The sequence below is a fragment of the Myotis nattereri genome (genome assembly GCF_964212035.1).
Source record: "Myotis nattereri genome assembly, chromosome: 7".
Taxonomy (NCBI): domain Eukaryota; kingdom Metazoa; phylum Chordata; class Mammalia; order Chiroptera; family Vespertilionidae; genus Myotis; species Myotis nattereri.
The window spans coordinates 41594281-41615321 of record NC_138082.1 but is presented as its reverse complement, the minus strand read 5'-3'; the positions used below and the strand labels follow the sequence as shown (position 1 = coordinate 41615321).

At 39.8% G+C, this 21041-nt stretch overlaps 1 protein-coding gene and 1 pseudogene across 3 annotated transcripts in view; one reads left to right on the top strand and one right to left on the bottom strand.

Moving 5' to 3' along the window:
* The window catches only part of NFE2L2 (NFE2 like bZIP transcription factor 2), a 157572-nt gene that overhangs the window by 72645 nt on the left and 63886 nt on the right, over nt 1-21041 (bottom strand). The window lies entirely within an intron of this gene.
* LOC308522415 (small ribosomal subunit protein eS6-like) lies at nt 1906-2672 on the top strand (annotated as a pseudogene). Its single transcript has one exon. The product of its transcript is annotated as a small ribosomal subunit protein eS6-like (transcript).

Below are 21041 nucleotides of genomic sequence, written 5' to 3'. Positions count from 1 at the left end.
GAAAAAGGAGGAATTAAAAAGCAGGAAGAAAAAAAGCAATGGAATTCTGATATATGCTAGAATACAGACAAATCTCGAAAACATTAGGTTAAGTTAAATAAATCAGACACACAAGAACATCATCAACAACAACAAAAAAGCAGGAGCAGCAGAAAATACACCATCACCATCTCTTTTATTATCAAACATTGTAGACTCTAAGGGACATGTCCAAGGTCTATCATATGTGATCAAGGGCCAAAAAAGATAGGTCAGACTAGTAGAGGTTACACTTTGGCCTTCTGTTAGAGGGCACTGACCCAACAAAGAAGATGGTGGTGTAGGATGGAGTGGGTGAGGGTAGTGTGAAGATCTAGGATAGGCCCAATTCAGCAGGCTGGTGGGGGTGCGCATGGAAATAATTGTTACAATGGCATCAGAGTTGCTGAGCACAGTCAAAACTGGGAGGAAATATTAGATACCTAAAAGTTCTGGGTAAGATGGTGCAATGGATAGAATATCCTAGAAAAGTTATGCTAAGTTTGGGGATGCTGTTTGGTATCGGATACGTGTTTTAGCAGCAAGTCCAAGATCTTGGAGGTGATGAACAAAGAGACCCAGGTTGAGGTGTTGTCAGGCATCTTAGTGGAGCTAGGAAAACAGATCTTTGTCTTAAGAAAGATTTCCAGAACTTATATCTGGACTTGTAGCTGTTTGAGATTTCCCCAAATATGGTTCAGCTGTCCTAATTTCAGATGACAGGGGAGGCAGCGGTGGTGCCGGCCTCCTGTGAATGGTTAGGCAGAATGGGATTCACTTGAACATCCCTGATAGGTACTTTTCTTTGTCTTGCTTTTCAGTGCCGAGAAAGGATTAAGGCCGATCCATGCCAACCCTGTCAGTGGGTTCACTCTAGCTTGGCTAGCAAATTGTTGTTGACAGCCTCCAGGTGTGTGTTTTCTTAGAGATGGATTCCATGCAAGAAAAATGCAATTCTTGTTGCCAAGGCATTAATTTAACTAGTAAACAAGGTGCAAAATGCTAAAGGGGAACATGACGGTTTTTCCAGGCTTCCCACTTGGCCTTATCGAGAACTGCTTGTCTGCTTATCAACTACTCTGCTGTAAATAATGTGTTTTATCATTTTTTCTTAATAAATATTTTAAAACTTATTCTTATACTTTAGAACCCCAGCATTATACACCCATAGGGAGTCTCTCATTTAATTTGCAGAATAAACAGAGTAGGATTCCCATTTTATTTTATTTTATTATTATTATTTTTTTATTTTTTTATTTTTTAAATATATTTTATTGATTTTTTTACAGAGAGAAAGGGAGAGAGATAGAGAGTTAGAAACATCGATGAGAGAGAAACATCGATCAGCTGCCTCCTGCACACCCCCCACCGGGGATGTGCCCGCAACCAAGGTACATGCCCTTGACCGGGATCGAACCTGGGACCTTTCAGTCCACAGGCCGACGCTCTATCCACTGAGCCAAACCAATTTCGGCAGGATTCCCATTTCAAATCTATAAAAATAAAGGAGCCCAGGAAATTAAATTGTCCTTCATCACATAATAAGGTATTAAAACTGGATCCCTTGTAATGAGGCATCTATCCATGCATCCATCCTCCATAGAGCACATGCAGTCTTGGAGTGTCACTCTCTACAGATCAGAACCATTAACCCTGAAACTTGGTCAGGTGACCACCTGGGGCAGATTTCCACAGGATTGGACCCCAGGCAGCGTTCAGCTGCATCTTACTCTCTAACTTCGAAAGCTGCTAAAGGATTTGCTTATCCCACAGGCCAGAGATAAATGGTTGCTTGCTTGTCCTTTCAGGATTTCAGAATTATTCTTTGAGGACAGCCCAATCCTGATCCTTCAGGTTTGCAGTCAGAAACGTGGATAAGCTCTTTTTCGTGGCGCCTCGGAGACTGCCGGCTGCTTCAGGATGAAGCTCAACATCTCTTTCCCAGCCACTGGCTGCCAGAAACTCATTGAAGTGGACGATGAACGCAAACTTCCTACCTTTTCTGAGAGGCGTACGGCCACAGAAGTTGCTGCTGACACTCTGGGTGAAGAATGGAAGGGGTATGTGGTTCAGATCAGTGGTGGGAATGACAAACAAGGCTTCCCTGTGAAGCAGGGTGTCTTGACCCATGGCCGAGTCCGCCTGCTGCTGAGTCAGGGGCACTCCTGTTACAGACCGAGGAGAACTGGAGAGAGAAAACATAAATCTGCTCAGGGTTGCACTGTGGAAGCCAATCTCAGTGTTCTCAACTTGGTCATTGTCAAACAGGGGAGAGAGATATTCCTGGTCTCACTGATACCACTGTGCCTCCTCGCCTGGGGCCCAAAAGAGCCAGCAGAACCCGCAAACTTTTCAATCTCTCTAAAGAAGATGATGTCCGCAAATATGTTGTGAGAAAGCCTCTAACAAAGGAGGTAAGAGACCTAGGACTAAAGCACCCAAGATTCAGCGTCTTGTTACCCCACCCACATGCCCTGCAACACAGACGCAGGCGTACGGCTCTGCGGAAACACTGTACTAAGGAAAACAAGGAAGAGGCCGCAGAATAGGCTGAGAGAATGGAGGCCAGAGCCAAACGCCAGGAGCAGAGAGACACAGGCTGACTGTCCTCTCTGAGAGCTTCTGCCTCTAAGTCTGAGTCCAGTCGAAAATGAGATTTGGTAGCTAACAAATAAAGGAGAGGAAAAGAAAAAGAAACGTGGATACTTCATCAGTGAATTCCTTTTCGGTGGCATCTTCAGTTTTTTGAAAGACTTTTTAAATTTAGATAATAAAGTAGTAGCGTACTTAATGTTTCTGCTGCAAATATCATTTTCCAAGTATATATCAAATTCTGAAAAATTTTTTCTTACTGATGAATATAAATTTGAGTTTCGTAAAATTTTAAAAAGCATTTTATACAAGGAAAAAGAAAAACAATTGGGCTAGTTATTAGTACCATCTGACACAAATTGGAATTTGATGAGGTGCGTTTTTTCCTTACAACTTTGAAAAAGCTTTACTTATTTTTTTGCTGTATAAATTTTATGATTTTAATTGTTTACTGATTTTTTGTGTGTGTTTTTTAAAAAATTCTTTTATTCTTTCAGGTTAATTTATTTTGTGTGTGTTTCTCCTTTTCTAACTTTTGCTTTGAATGCATAACTACTTCATATTAATTTCTTCCTATTCTAGTAGTTAAAGTGTTTAAGGTGTACTTTTGTTTGCAAGTAAAGTTTTATTTTCCTATAGTTTTAGTATTTTTGTTATTGCTACTTTAGGGATATTCTATTTTAGTTTTGATTTCCTTTTGACTCAGAAGAACTTTATTTATTTATTTACTTTGACTTTTCAATTAAATTTATTGGGGTGACTTTGGTTAATAAAATTACATAGGTTTCAGATGTACAATTCTATAATACATCATCTGTATATTGTATTGTGTGTTTATAAGTTAAGCCTCCTTCCATTACCTTTTATCCCCCTTATAACCTCTTCTACCTCACTTGTCACCTTCCCCTCTGGTTGGGATTGGGTGAGTTTTGTAAGATACAAAACTATGTGATATTATTTTTTAAAAAATGAACCAGGGTTGACAACCTGGGGATGCACCCTGACCAGGAATCGAACTGTGACCTCCTGGTTCATAGGTCAACACTCAGCCACTGAGCCACGCTGGCCACTGGATGGGCTGATATTATTACAAAGTGCTCTAATTGGGGCAGCAGGAGGAAATGAGTCATGAAATCTTGTTGCGTTTGGAAAAGAGAATGAGCCATTGGGTGCCCACAGGCAAGGTGAAGGTGGAAAGAGAGCTATGTATATGGTTAAATTTTAAAATATAGTTTTCTATATTACAAAAGGAACACTTCCTCATTATTCAAATAGAAAACAGGACTAAATAGAGAGGGGGAGCAAATAAAACACACCTTAGTACGACCACTGATGACTAATTTCTGCACTAGCTTTCCATAGTTTTGGGAATTAATGTTTAAATTAAGGAAGGAAGGAATGAGAATTACCCTTGAAAGTACCTTAAATCCCTCAATGTTGGAATAAAACTGTTGCTTCCGCAGTTGAGCACCTAATGAAGTAGTTGCATTAAAAAGCCATGTTATTTAAATGCAAACAAACAAAAGTAAAAGGATCTGTTAACACTAGAATCACACACCGCATGACCAGACACTTAATGTATGAAAAACTCGTGGGACCAGAAATGGGTCGCAGTCACATCTCCTCTTTCAGATTTACTTTGGGTAAAGTTCAAGCTAGTTGAAAGGAAGGTACGGCAGAAATCAGCACTCCATTTAAAATGTACTCTCTTGCTCTTTGCCTCCTTCTCTCTTCTCTTCCCTTATTCTTTCTCTTTTGCCTTCTGCCCTTACCAAGTTTAGGTGTACCCTAGTGAAACTAAGGACAAAATGGTGTGATGCTATATTAACATATTTATAGCTATCCTTCAATAACTTTTAAAGTTACCAAAATACATACATACTTATGAACATTTTCAAATGGTACAGAATGTATAAAATAAAAAGGGGGAAAAAAAATCTCCTTTTCCCATCCTCCTCTCATTCTTCCTCATTCTTCCACTTGGAGAAATGGAAGCAAGACCCAGAGTTGGGTTGGGGAGTAAAACCAGGAGTTGTTTCTTTTTACACCTTTATAAATTGTGTTCTCTGTGAGAGTGTATGTTTTAAAATCATTTTAGTGAGATCTGGAGAGCAAGAGGAGATTAAATACATCTACTTAGCCCACCTCCTTGAACCAGAAGCCTTTTAAGAGCTTTTAAAACCACACTTAACATTCACACATTTACTTTAAAAAAATTGAATCATTGAGTACATATTGGTTAGTTACCTGTGTTTGTCCTTAATAACTTTTAGACATCTTATCACATTAGTAAATATTTGTCTATACCATTACTTTAATATAAATGGTACATAATACAGGGTAGGGCAAAAGTAGGTTAACAGTTGTGAATACACGAAACACAACTGTACTGGTATTTATTAATTATTGTATTATTTTCCATATGAACAATTAGAAATCTACTTTTGCCCCACCCTGTATATGGATGTATTTATTTAACTAAACTCTTATAGTTGGATATTTAGGTTGCTCTTGTTATTTCTGTATGATGAACCTAGCTTGGATGATCTACCTAGTAGTTCAAGCTTTGTATATATGCTTAATTACTTCCTAAGCATAGTCCTAAAATTAAAATTGCTCACCAAAAGGTATGTGCACTTTTAAGGCCTTTGAGTGTACTGGGCACAGTGTATTGCTGTCTTGCATTTTAACTGTGCAGTCTAGAAGCTAGCAATGAATTCAGCTTCTTTTCTAGGGTGGGTCAACACTTCAACCTGCTTTTGTGTCAAAATCTGCCTCATCTTCCAGGTGGAAGTTCCCAGCATCACGCTTGTGGGAGTGGAAGCATAATCCTTATTCCAAAAACTGTTGTGAGTCACTATCAGCTTTCCTTTCTCCTCCCTCACTGAGTCCATACCTTTTTTTTTTTCTTCCAGAGGTGGAATCAGGCTAAGGTTTCCACTGGAGTGGATTGGAAAAAGGTATCTATTCTAAGTCATTCTTGCTATTAGGTTGGAATTTACCTTAAGATGAGCACTTACGTTATAAGCGAATTTAATAAATCTTAACCAATTTAACAAAGTAAAACAATCTCTAGTCTTTGAAAACCATTAGCAATAAAAATGGCTATTGTTTTTTTGTTTGTTTTGAATTCTAGGAGTATTTTATTTAGAAAAACAGATACTACTAAAGCCACAAGATTTTAATTTTTTAAAAAATGCCACACTAATTAAATGTAAGATAGTCCTGAATAATAAAAGTATTTACATGTTGAATACAAAGTAAATATAAAATAACTGAAAAATTAGTTATCCAGTGGTTCATTTTGCATTTCCACTGTTCATCTTCTGTTTCATTTTTGTCTTTTATAAACCCTTTTCTTTCTTGCTTTCAAATCAATGTTTGGCTCTGTTTTTACCCACTGTATTTCTATAGGTTTTTCCTCAGCTGGTATAACAAAAACATCTGCAGTGGGATCATGTGGAAGAATAGTCTTTGGTTCTTTCTTTTTCAGTTTTTGCACCTCTTTCACTTGCTGTTTCTCCTTGTATTTTGCAGCTGTGATGGATCTTATGACATGCCGATGCATGTTTGGTGACTGGTAGTGAGGATTTTCATATAAAGTTGGTCCTCCAAAACTTCCCTGTACTCATCTATAAAATCTAGATAAAACAGAACTATAATCTAGATTATGATGAGGGTTAAAGAAGAAAATGCATATAGAGTGATTAGAAGAGTACTTGACAAATAGGACCTGGAAGAACCTAGGGGCAATGGCTATCAGGTACATCTATGCAGATGGTCAGACCTCTATGGGACCTAAAAACAACAGAAGGCTCTTTGACATAAAGAAGCCATGGGACCCCCATACAGTACATATCAGTCTTGGCATAGCACTGTGAATTTGTTAAGGATCAGCTAAGAAACCCACCCCATTGTGAAAGCCTTGGAACTGTGTACAATCTTGAAACTGTGTAAATTGGCTTGGAAATGACCATTTCAGTTTGACCTGAAATGAGCAGTGTTACTTTTCTAACAGCCCAGACACATGGCGGCATGAAACTGAGTTGAATAGAAAACCCACTTCAGCTAATATTTATTAGGGAACCAAAGGATATATCCAAATGTCAATGGAAAGAGTAGAGAATCAGGTACAAGATGCATGAGAAGAATTTTGCTCTAGATACATATTGTTCCACTGGCCATTCTGTGATTTCTGGAAGAGGACTCTATTGGGGGGAAGGCCAGTGTAGGGAAGCTAGGGAACTTGTTTCCAAACCTCCTTTATACAAGACCTTACAAAGGAATGAGACATCAATTATTTCACATGAAAAATAAATTGTAGGGGGTGGGTGTGCCTATAAGTGGGAAGAGGTAGAGTGTGGGAGCTTGTTTAACTCACTTAGAAGAACCCACTTTTTCTCAAGCCTTTTAGAATAATGCCCTGTATTTGAATATATATATATATATATATATATATATATATATATATGAATGATTTGGTTATAAAATTGAATTTCTTTAAGAGTATTCTACCATTCACATTTATCCAAATATAACCCTGGTTAGAATTTCATTTATTTGGAAGCAGATCAATTCTCCCTATTATTTCTAGAAAAGAACACAGTGATCTTGTAACAATGATGACATTCCAAGAGGCAGGGTAAGAAAAAAAGAGGCAAAGCAACTGACTGAGGTGGACTGTAGCCATTAGGGAAGTGTGGAATGTGGAAAATCGCTATTCCAGACCATCACATTTGAAAAGGGGTTCAGAAAAATTCAGTTTGGTGCTGTTTTATAATGAAAAAAACTAAGTTAACTGTTAGATGTGGTCTCTTGGCACTCAGCATTCATTCTTACCACCTTTTATGGATACCTATCCTCACTCCACAGTATTACAGAAGTTGGAAGGCTCAAAGCTATATTTCCTCTTTTTCACTACACACAAAAATCAATAATAGACAAATTATAAAGCCAAATGTGAACAGTAAAACAATAAAGCTTTTACAAGAAACATAGGAGAATACTTTATGACCTTGGAGTCAGCAAAGATTTCTTAAACTGAACATACACAAAATAAACAAACCAGAAAGGAAAACCTCAAATGAACTGCACTATGTAAAAATTTTGAACATCATCATCAAAAGGCACTGCTGAATGAGTGAAAAAAATAGCCATAGAGTGGCAAAAGGTATTATCAATACACTAGTGGCCTGGTGCACAGATTTGTGCACATTGAAAGGAAATTGATCAGAAGGTGGCTGGCCGGAAGGACTGGGTGAGATGGGCCGGACACGCCTTTTAGCCAACCTCTCTCTGTCTTTCCCCGGCCTGCCGCACCTGGGTCAGCACCACGGCTTGAAGGGTGTCTGCGGTCACCACAGCTTGGCAGTAAACCAGATTCAGGGCCGACAGTGCCCAGCAACAACATGACCCACTGTGAAAGGTGGAATCGTGTGGCCCTGGGAGAAATTGGGCTCCCTCCTCTCTGGTTCTGGGGTGCATCACTCGAGAACCACTGTTGCCAAGTCACCGCATCTTGGCAGCTCCTGCGTTGAGCATCTGCCCCCTGGTGGTCTGTGCGCATCATACCTACTAGCCAGTCGGATGATCGGACGGTCATTTAGCCTTTTATATATATAGATATACCCAACAAAGGGCTCATCCTATATAATAAAAGGCTAATATGCAAATAGACTGAACAGTGGAACAACCAAACAACTGAACAACTGATTGCTATGATGTGCGCTGACCACCAGGGGGTGCGTGCAGAACATGGCGGCTGTCGACTGCGGTGGGATGGTGGAGCAGGTGAGCGGGGGTGCCAGACCAAGGTGGGGTGCTGGTCGCTGTCATCGGGGTGAGCCTCTGGTGGTTACTGAAAATTCTTTGCTCCGGCACACTATAGTCTTGCCCAGCGCTTGCATCTGCTGCCAGCGCCTGGCGCCGGCCCCGATCACTCAGCACTGTCAGCAGGTGCCAGCGGTGACTGCAAGCCCTGATTGCCCCTGAAGGCTTCTCCGCCTTCCCCTGCTCCTGAGGGGCAATCGGGACAGCAGCCACCATTCGCACCCACTGACGGCGCGCTGGCCCCAATTGCTCCCATGCCATCAGCATGGGAGTGGTGGAGGCGGGAGTGGGGCTGCCAGCAGACAGGAGGCTGGGGGCCGCGGCGGAAGGGTCTGGGAGGGGGCGCAGAGGATGGGCCGAGACCCGCCCCTGTGCCCACTGCAGCCTCGCAGCCCACAGTTCCTTTCAAGGTGCATGAATTTGTGCACTGGCCCCTGGTTTACAAAAGAACTACACAGTGAAACAAGAAAAAAGTCAGATAAGACAATAGAAAATTGGGAGAAATACTTGAACAGGCATTTCTTGGCTCAAATACTAGAGATGGAAAACCCAAAGTTTTGGTAAGGATGTGGCATCTCCACTATTTTGGAAAACTGCGTGGCAGTATCTACTTGAGCTAAACATATGCAACCCCTATAACCCAGAAATTCCACTCTTATATATCCAATGGAAATGCATACATATGTTCACCAATGTTCATTAGCAATGCTATTTGTAATAACCCCAAACTAGAAACAACCCAAATGTCCATCCGCATTAGAATGCAAAAACTGTGTTACCCATCCAATGGAATTCTATACACTATCACTATATACAACATAGATAATTCTCATACATATAATGTTGAGTGAGAAAAGCCAGTCACAAAAGAGTATATACTGCATTCCACTTGGTATAAGGTTTGAAAATAGGCAAATTTGCTCTATTGTATTAGAAGGCAAGATTGCAGTTATTTTCAGGGAGGAGAATGCCTATAAAAGAGCATGAGGGGAGCTTTTGGGGTGACAGTCATTTCTGGCTCCCAATCTGAGTGCTGGTTACATGGGTGTGTTCACTTTATGAAAATTCATCAAGCTGTCTAATTATGATTTGTGCATTTTTTCTATATGTTATACTTTAATAAAAATCAACTCATAGTTAAAAAAACACACAACTATAATTTTTAGACTTCCATGCTAATAGGATTCTGTATAGATTTTGCCAACCAGATATGATAATGTGAAATTTGAAAGGAAAATTTGTCAGTTTTCTCTGCTATCTGTGATGTGCGTGCTGTATTAGATATTATTTTCATTGGCAAGACTCTCTGTGCCTCTGTATCACCACCAACCTCATTAATGAGAAGTAGCTGTGATGTTGGCAGTCATTTCCATAGCTTCTTGACTACTAGATGGCTGCTATGTGGTCTGACCTGGGAGTCTAAGGACAGTCCTCTAATTTCTGTCCTTTTAGTCCCCCTCATGGCTCTGTAAGCATTTAATTCTTTGTATTCAATATCTAGAATGGTGTCATTACTGAGCCCCCATCCATATATCAACTAATAACACAGCTGACAGGCAATGGAGTAGGGTTATGGTTGGTTTTAAGACTCTTAAAAAAAATTACCACTGGCAATCCCAGCACCTAGGGTTACCATTATCACAAGAAAGTTCTACCTTAGAGCTAACCTAAATTTATTCTGATGCACTGTAAAGACATTTGCTTCACAGGATATGCTAATTTCTGCTGCCTTTGACAAATGGTTCTTGCCCTGGCTGATATGGCTTGGTTGCTTGGGTGTCATCCTGTGCACCAAAAGGTTGCTGGTTCAGTTCCTGGTCAGGGCACATGCCCAGATTGCAGGCTCAATCCCCAGCGCAATGTTATGCTTTCACATCAATGTTTCGTTCTCTCTCAAAAATCAATAAACTATTAAAAATAAAAATAAATAAAAATGATTCTTAAGCCATCCTTTGTCTTTTCTTCACAAGCTAAATAATTCCAGTTCCTTGAGTTTTTCTTTACATGTTCTGCAGCTCTTCCGAGTTGTGGCTATTTGAGTGAAGTACAGGGTACAGCAAAAGTAGGTTATTCATATAGAAAAAGTAGTTGTTGCCGAAACCGGTTTGGCTCAGTGGATAGAACATCGGCCTGCGGACTGAAGGGTCCCAGGTTCGATTCCAGTCAAGGGCATGTACCTGGGTTGCGGGCACATCCCCAGTAGGAGATGTGCAGGAGGTGGCTGATCCATGTTTCTCTCTCATTGATGTTTCTAACTCTCTATCTCTCTCCCTTCCTCTCTGTAAAAAATCAATAAGATATATTTTAGAAAAAGAAAAAAAAGAAAAAGTAGTTGTTCATATACAAAATAATACAATAATTAATAAATATAATACAAGAATAAACTGTGTTTCTCATACTCACAATTGTAAATCTACTTTTACCCCACCCTACATTCATAAAGGATTGCCTATTCTGGTAGGGATTAACTGTTCCTTTCTTTTGGGCATACTCCCAGGTTTACATTTGCTTATCTAACCAAAGCCCAACTGTGCTGACTCAAATTTAAATTATGGTCCAAGCCCAGTATCACGCTATTATTAGCCAAAACTTCCCATGGATTGAGGTAGACTGAAAAATAAAACTTGTCAGCCATAAGCAAGAGTTTTTACCTGGCTTTCTAATAAAGAACAATATTTAATATAACAGCATATAAACAATGAGAATCACCAGCCTAAAGAAAAATTAGTTAATAGTTGAAGAGGGATTACTGAATTGTGAAATTGTACAGTTAGAAGGGACCTTAGAAAGAGTCTATATGTACCAGGAAATGGAAGCTCAGATATTTATACAGGCTTCTCTTCAGTGCTTATTCTGAATCCTCTTGCTACTCAAGGTGTGGTCCTCAGACCAGCAGCATCAGCAGCACCTGGGAGCTCGTTAGACATGCAGAATCTCAGGGCTCTTCAGAACCCACCAAATCAGAACCTGCATTTTGACCAGACTTCCATGTGATTTGTATGCATGTAAAAATTTGAGAAGATATAGGCAAAAACACCCCTGGTTCTTATTCTACTGGTTCTTATTCTACTATGTAAAATCTTGTCTAAATTACATTACATAGAATACCTGATCTCCTTTGGGCAAGACCTATATTATTACAGGTCCTGGTCTACTAGGTTGTTCAAATAGTTGGATTAAAGACAAAAGAAAAGCTCTATTGATCTCTGGAAAAAGAGGGCATCTATTTGAGCTGTACCCATTCAGATTTTAATCTGCTAGAAAAATTAATAGCCTATTTGGTGGTAGCATGTCCTGTAAAAATAAGTGCAATAAAGTGAAAGTATTTAAATAGATATTTAAACTATGCAGTCATCAGTGATTTAGTTTTCAATTACACTAAGGTAATTACCCTAGAATCCACCTCATTCACCCCTCTGTGAGAAAATGCTGGATTTGCTGATGTTTTCAGGCAATGACTGATCTCCACTCCTTGCTGGCCAGGACCTGAGTTCATTTACTTTCAACAGTTTAGGGTGTAGGCTAAGAATATAGAAACACCCTTTGTGATCCTTCTCACAAAGGAAGTTGCATCACTATTAAGAGTGCATGTGAGGCCATAGGCCCAGTCTCTCAGATTGGAGAGGGCTCACATGTAATGGAGATTTGGCCCATCACAGAAGGGTGAGACTGGATGAAGGAGTGCCCCTCAGCTGGGCTCTTCCTATAACCGAGGCTCTAAAAGTTCTCACACAGAGGAGAGCTTCTGGGATGCTGGGAATGTTCTGTTTCTTAATCTAGCTGCTGGTTACATGGGTGTGTTCAGTTTATGAAAATTCACTGAGCTGTTCACTTATGATAAACACACTTCTATACGTATGTTATACAACAACAAAAAATTAAAAAGTGAAGAATGTTAAGAGTTGTAGAAGAGCTGATTTCTGTCCTCTTTTTTCCTTCTATTCAGATGCAGGTGGTCTGTGTCCCTTACTTTGAGACATACTGCCCAGAGCAATCTAGGGCACTACAATCAGGGAAAATTCATGAGCAAGCTTCATTAACCCACCATATTCATAGAGGTGGACAAGTACAACCAAACAAGTAATAGTGCCTAATGCAGGGTGCATTGTGTTCTGGATGCTATACAAATACATTCTGTTGATCATAACATCCTTGGGAGGATAATATATCTATATTTTTAAATTTTTTAATTACAGTTGACATTCCACATTACATTAGTTTCAGGTATACGGCATAGTAGTTAGACATTTAATATAACTTACGAAGTGATTCCCCTTGGGAGGACAGTATTACCTCCATTTTATAGATGAGGCAAATGGCATCCATAGAGGAGGCTGAACTGAGAGTCCATGTTGGGTCTCTCAGGACCAAAGTCTATCTTATTTTTGTTTTGTTTTGTTTTTGTTAATCCTCACCCGAGGATACTTTTCCATTGATTTTTAGAGAGAGTGGAGAGGGAGAGATAGAGAGAGAGAAACATTGATGTGAGAGACACATTGATTGGCTGTCTCCTGCACAAGGACCCAGCCTGCAACCAAGGTATGTGCACCTGACTGAAATCAAACTGGGACCCTTCAGTCCAAGGGCCAATACTCTATCCACTGAACCAAACAAGCTAGGGCAAGTCTATCTTATTTTTACCAGTGCCAGTGCTGACAAAGCATGTCACAGAACAGCCCAAGGGAGTGAGAGAGGACAGAGAAGGAACACAAGACTTTTTGCCAAGGTTAGTAGTCATTAAGTGTATATTGCAAATAGGCACCCCCTGTGTTTTAGCCTCTTGGGTAAGTAGATAGCATTTTCTCAGAGGCAATGCCCTGAGGCTAACCCTACAGGACCTCCAAGCACCTGAGAGAGTCCTGGACCATGTCCCAAACTTGGCTGAACATCCCTATCATCTTGGGACAGTTTGAAACATACAGATCCACTGGCTCCACCCTTGAGGTCCAGATTCAATGCATTTGGGGTGAGGCCTGAGAAACTCTTTAGAAATCACTCCAGGTAATTCTAATAATTAGCTGGATTTGGGAACCACTACTATAGACACCCTGACCACATGAAAGAGTCAGACCTGGATTTAACGTTGGTCACAGTTCATCACAAGCCAACAAGGTTAAAGCAAAAGGGCCCATTATGGCGTGCCCGTGAACTGAATAAACATAACCGGATGTCAGGAGAAGAACTAGAGCAGAATAAAAGGAACTTTGCTATCATGAGATGGAAACTTGTGACTAGTTGAGGCCTGAAAAGAAAAGACCTGCACCTGTTGTGTCCTAGGCGTTACACTTAGAGTTCCTCCCTCTAGCCTGTTCATAAGGAGAACTCTAAAAGGCTATTTTTTAAAAGTATTATAAAAAAACATAAACAGTAAAGTGATTTAATATCTCAGATGTCAATCTGAGACCCTTGATCTAGTTTAGATGTCTGAAAATTTTGAACAGAGAGAAAATGGATTTTGTAAAATTTAAGGAGACAGTATTGCAAAGGTATCAAGATTCAAGGGCACCCTCCTCTACCCCCATCAACCTGAACTGGTTTATTCTAGATTTAAATGACGAACTTGAACAACTCAAACTTCCATTTGACCCCGTTGTTCAGTGGTGAAAGTACAGAGGTGATTATGTACAGTCAATAATGTCCCTATCTCACCTGTCAACTAGAACAAATAGCTAAAACTGATAAGTTGATAAAGTGCTTTGTTTTTATTGAAGAGTTAATAACTTACTCTAAAGTAGACTTTAATTACTGGATCTTGCTAACAACTGACTTATGAATTAATTACCTTAAATCACTGCCAAGTTTAATCCACATACAAGTTTAAAGGAGAACTGCATAGCACTCAAAACTAGGGGAAATATTAATGACATAATTGATATAACACAGATAATTCTATTAGTCATCAGTATAAATGGGGACAAAATACAATGAGCAGTAAAATAAGCCTAGAATTCAAGCTAACCAAGTTTATAAAAACCATCTCAACCCAAGGCACCTTCTCAGTCCAAGCCCTTGTCTCATTTGAGGAAACAACCCTTGTGCCTCATTTGTGAGATCAGAATCCCATATCTTAGTTCTTTCTACACGTGGAAGTGGGTAAAGAGATCTTTTAACCAAGAAATACATTCTGGGCACAAACACTAGAGATCTCCATGAACTTTATAGAGAGTTAATATTATTATTCTGGATAAAAATGAGGACAAAAAGAGGAAATTCGAACACATACCGAGAGATTAAGGAGACCCTTTGTGTCCCCAAATTTACATTTATGTTACCTCTGTGGTGAAATACCTCCAATGGGAAAGAATGCTTTTAACTGGAAGTAGAATTTTTCTAAATGGCTCTAAGGGAACAACATAATTGTAAAAGTAGCTTTTATTCCAGAGTTTTTGATTTAGAAGTCATAGTAACCTGAGATATGACCTATTTTTTAACCTATTAGAAAAGAAATTATAGATATCATAAAAGAGATATTTTAAAACAGTCTTTTCAACAAATGGTTTGCAACAAATGGTTTATCACATACAAATGGATAAAGTTGAAACTCTACCTCACACCAAATATAAAAATTAACACAAAATGGGACAAAGACCTAAATATAGGAGCTAAAAATAAAAAGGTTAGAAGAAAAAATAGGCATAAACTTTTGTGACCTTAGATTGGTCAACAGTTGCTTTGATATGACACCAAAAGCACAAGCAACAAAAGAAAACAGAAATAAATTTCACTTCATCAAAATTAAAACTTTTGTGCTTCAAAGGACACCAGCAAAAAACCTATAGAATGAGAGAAAATATTTGCAAATCATATATGAAATGTGTATCTAGGACACACAAAGAACTTTTACAACTCAATAATGAAAAGGCAAATAACCCAATTTAAAAATGGGTATAGGATTTGAATAGACATTTCTCCAAAGAAGATATACAAATGGCTAAAAAGCACATGAAAAGATGCACAACATCATTAACTTTCAGGAAAATTTCAATCAAAATCGCAATGAGATACCAGCATACCAACTAGGATGGTTAAAATAAAAAACACAGATAATAAAAAGTGTTGGTGAGGAAGTGGAGAAATTGGAACTTCCATTTATTGCTAGTTGGAATGTAAAATGATGCAGCCATTTAGGAAAACAGTCTGGCAATTTCTCAAAAGGCTAAACATAAGATGATCCAGCAATGCTCATTTTAGGTAGATAACCCAAGATAAATGAAAACACATGTCCACACAAGAACTTGTATACAAATTTTCATAGCAGCATCATTCATAACATCTACAAAGTGGAAACCACCCAAATTTCATCAAGTAATAAACAGATGAATAAAATGTGTTATATTCATACAATGGAATATTATTCAGCAATAAAAGTACTGATATATGTTGAAACATAGATGAACCTTAATTCTCTATGCTTTCTCTTCCTTTGCCAAGGCATAGACTCATAGAAGTACATATTGATAGGAAGGTGCTATAAGATCAAAGTAGCTTAAATATGGAGGTACATGGAAATTTACCTAGACCTACAGCTGACTTTGAGTAAAAGAGAAATAACATTTTGTGTGTTTTAAGAAAACAAACCCCACCTCATTTAGATTTTAGAGTTGAAAGAGGATTTAGAGATATTTTATCTAGTCTAGGGTTTCTCAACTCCTTAGCATTATTGATATTTTGGGTTGGATAATTATTTTTTTGGAGAGCTGTCCTATGCACTGTAGTAGGATCCTTAGCAGAATCCCTGGCCACTTCCAGTTGTGATACCCAAAAAGGTTTCTAGATAGTGCCAAATATCTCCTGGGGGTGAGAATGGGCCAAAATCCCTGCTCCCCCTGCCTGTTGAGAACCAATGATTTAGTCTAGCATTTCCCAAAGAGTGTTCCTTGGATTATTCTTTTTGTATATTGCTGCAAAAAAGGTGTTTCACAGTTTAGTATGTTTGGAAGTCAGTAAGCTAAATGAATTCTCTTTCTCCTTCCCCACCCCCATATCTTACATCAGTGTTAGTACCTGCACAGAAAAGTGAAGTAACTTGCCTAGTGTCACTTTAGCAACAACTTAATCATAGCTCTGAGTCCAGAACTTGGGTCTTCTCTAGCCCAGATCAATGTTCTCTTTCGACTCTTTTAGAAACCGAACCTTCCACCTCTGAACTGGACCTCCGTCAAGTCAGGCTCTGAGATTTATTAGCAGATTGTGAACTAGTATTAGCAGGGTCCTAGCACAGACCCTCTTAAGAGGTCACCTCTCATTCTGAGATGCAAGATGTAACAGAGGGCATGTCAAGGTGCAAATGGAATGATAACAGTAGGCCATGTGAGGCAATCCAGAGGCTATCTCCTCTATCTCCTCTCCCTTTTCTGTAGCTAAATGACTAGACATTTTCAGCTTTACATAATTCTACTCCTTAATTAAGATCTGATAATGAAGGAATGAAGATATAATGCATGAGTTTGCAGGACAGGTCTCAAATCTAGCATTAATCAGATTTAATGTATCAGTAAGCATCTGGAACGCATGAAAAAGATGTGATAACATCTTCAACTTCAAAAAGGATGTACTGAAGATATGTCCCAATGTTTATCTGATGCGGTTTATACTCGAGGCCAAGCTAAGTACTTTTTTGTTTGTTTGTTTTTGTAAGCTGAGTACTTTGAATGTCATAGTAGGATAAAATGTTCACAGATTCTTTTAGAAAATTCACCTTAAATATGGACATTAGTGAAACAGGGAAATATACTCTATCCAATGATATTAAAAATTGGGAGGAACAGTTTAAGGTCCCAAAACTTTTAAAAAACCCAAACTGGATTTTTGTTTTTGAGAGGAAGGGAGAGGGAGAGAGAGAGAGATAGAAACATGAATGAAGAGAGAGAATCATTGATCGACTGCCTCCTGCATGCTCCTCACAGGGGATGGAGCACTCTACTTGGGTATGTGCCCTGACCAGGAACCGAACCGTGATCCTGGTTCATAGGTTGGTACTCAACCACTGAGCCATGCAGGCTAGGCCCAAACCAGATTTTTAATGGACTTTTATTTTTTACTATCTTGGGATGCAATTTAGACCTAACTATATGTCAAATAAACTTACAATAATAATTTTTTAAAACCTTCCTTCACAACAGGTAAGTAACACATTACAGGAGCCAGGAGTGCCCCTAACTTTTGTGGGACCAAGGGAAAGAGTACAAATAGAGGCTTGTATTTTACATGTGTAACTATGTAAAAAGTTATAAATATAGGTCCTATTCTCCTAATTTGATCACCCTGGCTTCCTAATGACCTGAAGTCCAAGTCTGAATGTGTAATTCTTGAATTCCTTGGAGTTCTGCACCAGGACGTGAAGGCATGGGGGGAGCTGAACCCCAGGCTGAAGCTGCCCCCTTCTATCCCTATCCCTGGCCCATAAGAAGGGCCTCTCATGCGTGAGTGTGGATGTCCCAGCCCACACATTCATACTCTGTGCACATTTCCGAGGCTCCCTTAGGCCACCTTCTGGCTGAGGAGTACATATACTATGGCGCAGTCTGCCCTTAGGAGGATGGGACTGGGAAGAAGTTTAGGGGGTCCTTGGAAGTGGGTTGAGGCATTTGGACAAGGGATTCTGAGGTGGTCCAAGGTACCCAGAGTATGGTCTACAAGGGATCGATGTGGATTCTAAGCGGGCATATCCCATTGACCCCACAGTCTCCTCACTCTGTGGTGAGGGGGCACAGCCAGAAAGGGCCAGAGCAGAGCCTTCTAAAAGCCAAAAGGTGGAATCAGCAGGGGCCCTACATTCTGGAACGTGATAAATCGTCTCAGGTGTGCAATCCTGATGCATACCTCAGGCCTGCTTCAGCAGGAGAAGGGAGGGTAGACCAAACCTGTCCAGACAGGGAAGGTGGATCATACCTCGCTCACCCTGAAGGGTTCACAGAAGCTTATCAGTGCTTAGCCAAGCAGAACAGCACAACCTGGGAGAGTCTGCCCAGATTTAAATTCCAGTTTAGTTAATGATTTATAGGGGCATTCACCTTTCCACTTTATGGAGAAAATGTCTGGAAGACTCTGGTGTTTGTCCTCCTCATTGTAATCCTGCTCACCACTGTTCTCATAGTGCCAAGGACACATCAGCCCTCACATGCCATCCTCTTAGCCTATTACTAGTATTGACCATTTCAGCAATAATCCTGATAGGTGCCCTCATTTCCTTGGTCCTTCATCCATTCCTGTTTTCCTAATCCCCAGCCCTGAATGAAATTCACCACGTAGAACTTTCTGTTTCTGCCCCAAAGCAGAAGAAATTGCTGGAGAAGATTAGAATTCTAATCCAACCTAATGTCAGCTGACTGGTTCCCACTGAGTCCTCACTACTAACAGGCAATTCTCTGATTTTTCGATCCTACCACCTTCCCTGCTGCTTCTTTTCTAAATCGCCCCTACTTCTCTCAAGCCCCAATCCCACTTCCTGCATATGCTTTGCCACCTTGCTTAATAGAAGAAATCAGAATTCTACAATATGAATCCCCGCTTTCTGCTTCTTCTCTACTAAGAAATATTTAAACAAGACATTCCCTCCCATCCTTCCCTCTCATTTCAGAGGAAGAAGAGAATCTTCTCCTTTCCAGGGTTTGTTTTCTCCTGGGTCCTGGCATCTGAGGATTCCGACGCCCTGCAAACACTGCATCGTGCACAGTCCCTTCTCTGGTCTACATCTTCTGTTTCCTAGTATGCTAGTTTTCTTACTTACTCTTCACTACATCAGAATATCCAATTTCTTGACCCATCTTCTACTCCCTGTCCCCTGTAACCTATCAGCACCGACCTGGCTCACATCAATCACTATTGAGCCTATATATATATATATATATATATATATATATATATATATATGTTAATTTCAGAGAGGAAGGGAGAGGGAGAGAGAGATAGAAACATCAATGATGAGAGAGAATGATTGATTGGCTGCCTCTTGCATGCCCCTCACTAGGGATCGAGTCCACAACTTGGGCACGTGCCCTTGACCGAAACTGAACCTGGGACCCTTTAGTCCACAGGTCAACGCTCTATCCACTGAGCCAAACCAGCTAGGGCTCCTATGGCACTCTTAATCCCTACTCTTTCACTCATTATCTTCTAACCATCTTTCCTTTCTTCTTCTTTCTTTCTTTTTTTATATATATTTTATTGATTTTTTACAGAGAGGAAGGGAGAGAGACAGAGAGTCAGAAACATCGATGAGAGAGAAACATCTATCAGCCGCCTCCTGCACATCCCTCACTGGGAATGTGCCTGCAACCCAGGTACATGCCCTTGACCGGAATCGAACCTGGGACCTTTCAGTCCACAGGCTGACGCTCTATCCACTGAGCCAAACCGGTTTCAGCTCTTCTTCTTTCTTTTACATTCACCAATACCAGTAATGCACACTACATTTTTCTTTGCTTTTTCTTCTACCCAAATCCAATCAGTGACCACATCCTGTTGATCTTCCCTTCCAAACATCTCCTAAACAGACCTTCTCCTTTTCATTTTGTCATTTTCTTAATTCAGGCCTTCAACTCTGCCTGGTCTTATTCAACTGTTCCTAAAAGGTATTCACTGATATTAGCCTTATCTCTCTCCAATTCATCCTAGATAGGACGTTCAGAGGGATACTTCCATAGGAAAGGGAAGTTAGGGATGGGGGAGCAGGAAAGAAGGGAGAGTCACAAGAGAGGGAGACCCAACAAGAGATATTAAGGGGAGAATAAAAATCCCTGCCATTTAAACCCTCTCCTTGGAGAAGTAAACTGAGTCAAATCTGTATTGCTCACCTCTGCTTTGTGGAGTTGATTTGCTTTTGGAAAGACAAAATAAAGTACCAAGTCCTACTCTAAGGCAAAAAAAAACAGTACACATGAAGCCAGCTAATATCTGGCTTGCATGTTCAATTTATTCTTCATTCATTAATTTTTTTTCTCTTTAAAAATATATTTTTTTATTGATTTCAGAGAGGAAGGGAGAGAGAAAGAGATAGAAACATCAATGATGAGAGAGAATCATTGATCAGCCATCTCCTGCAGGTACCCCACTGGGGATTGAGCACACAAACTAGGCATGTGCCCTGACAGGGAATCAAACCATGACCTCCTGGTTCATAGATGAACCACTGAGCCACACAAGCCAGGCTAATTTTTTTTTTAAGTGAACAAATTAATTTTTTTGGAGAGAGAGAGAAAAAAAACACTGACTTGTTGTTCCACTTATTTATGCACTCACTGGTGCTTCTTGTATATGCCCTGAACCTGCAACCTTGGAGTATCAACGCTCTAACCAATTGAGCTACCCACCAGGGCTCATTCATTTATTTTTAATTTAACAAATATTTTTATTGAACACTTAGCATGTGTCAGGTACATTCTAAGTGCTGGAGGATGAACAGTGATCAAAACAGTCTTTGTCTTAAAATCATTTACAGTCTAGAGGGAGAGCAGATAAAGAAAGCAAATTAAAAGATGACTTAAGTGCTATAACATGAGGAGTGTATAGAAAGGACACATCGAAGTCAGGAGTGAGGTCAGGAGGGAGGTCAAGGAGGATCTTGTTAGGGAGGTGGCATTTAACCTGAGACCAGAGGAATG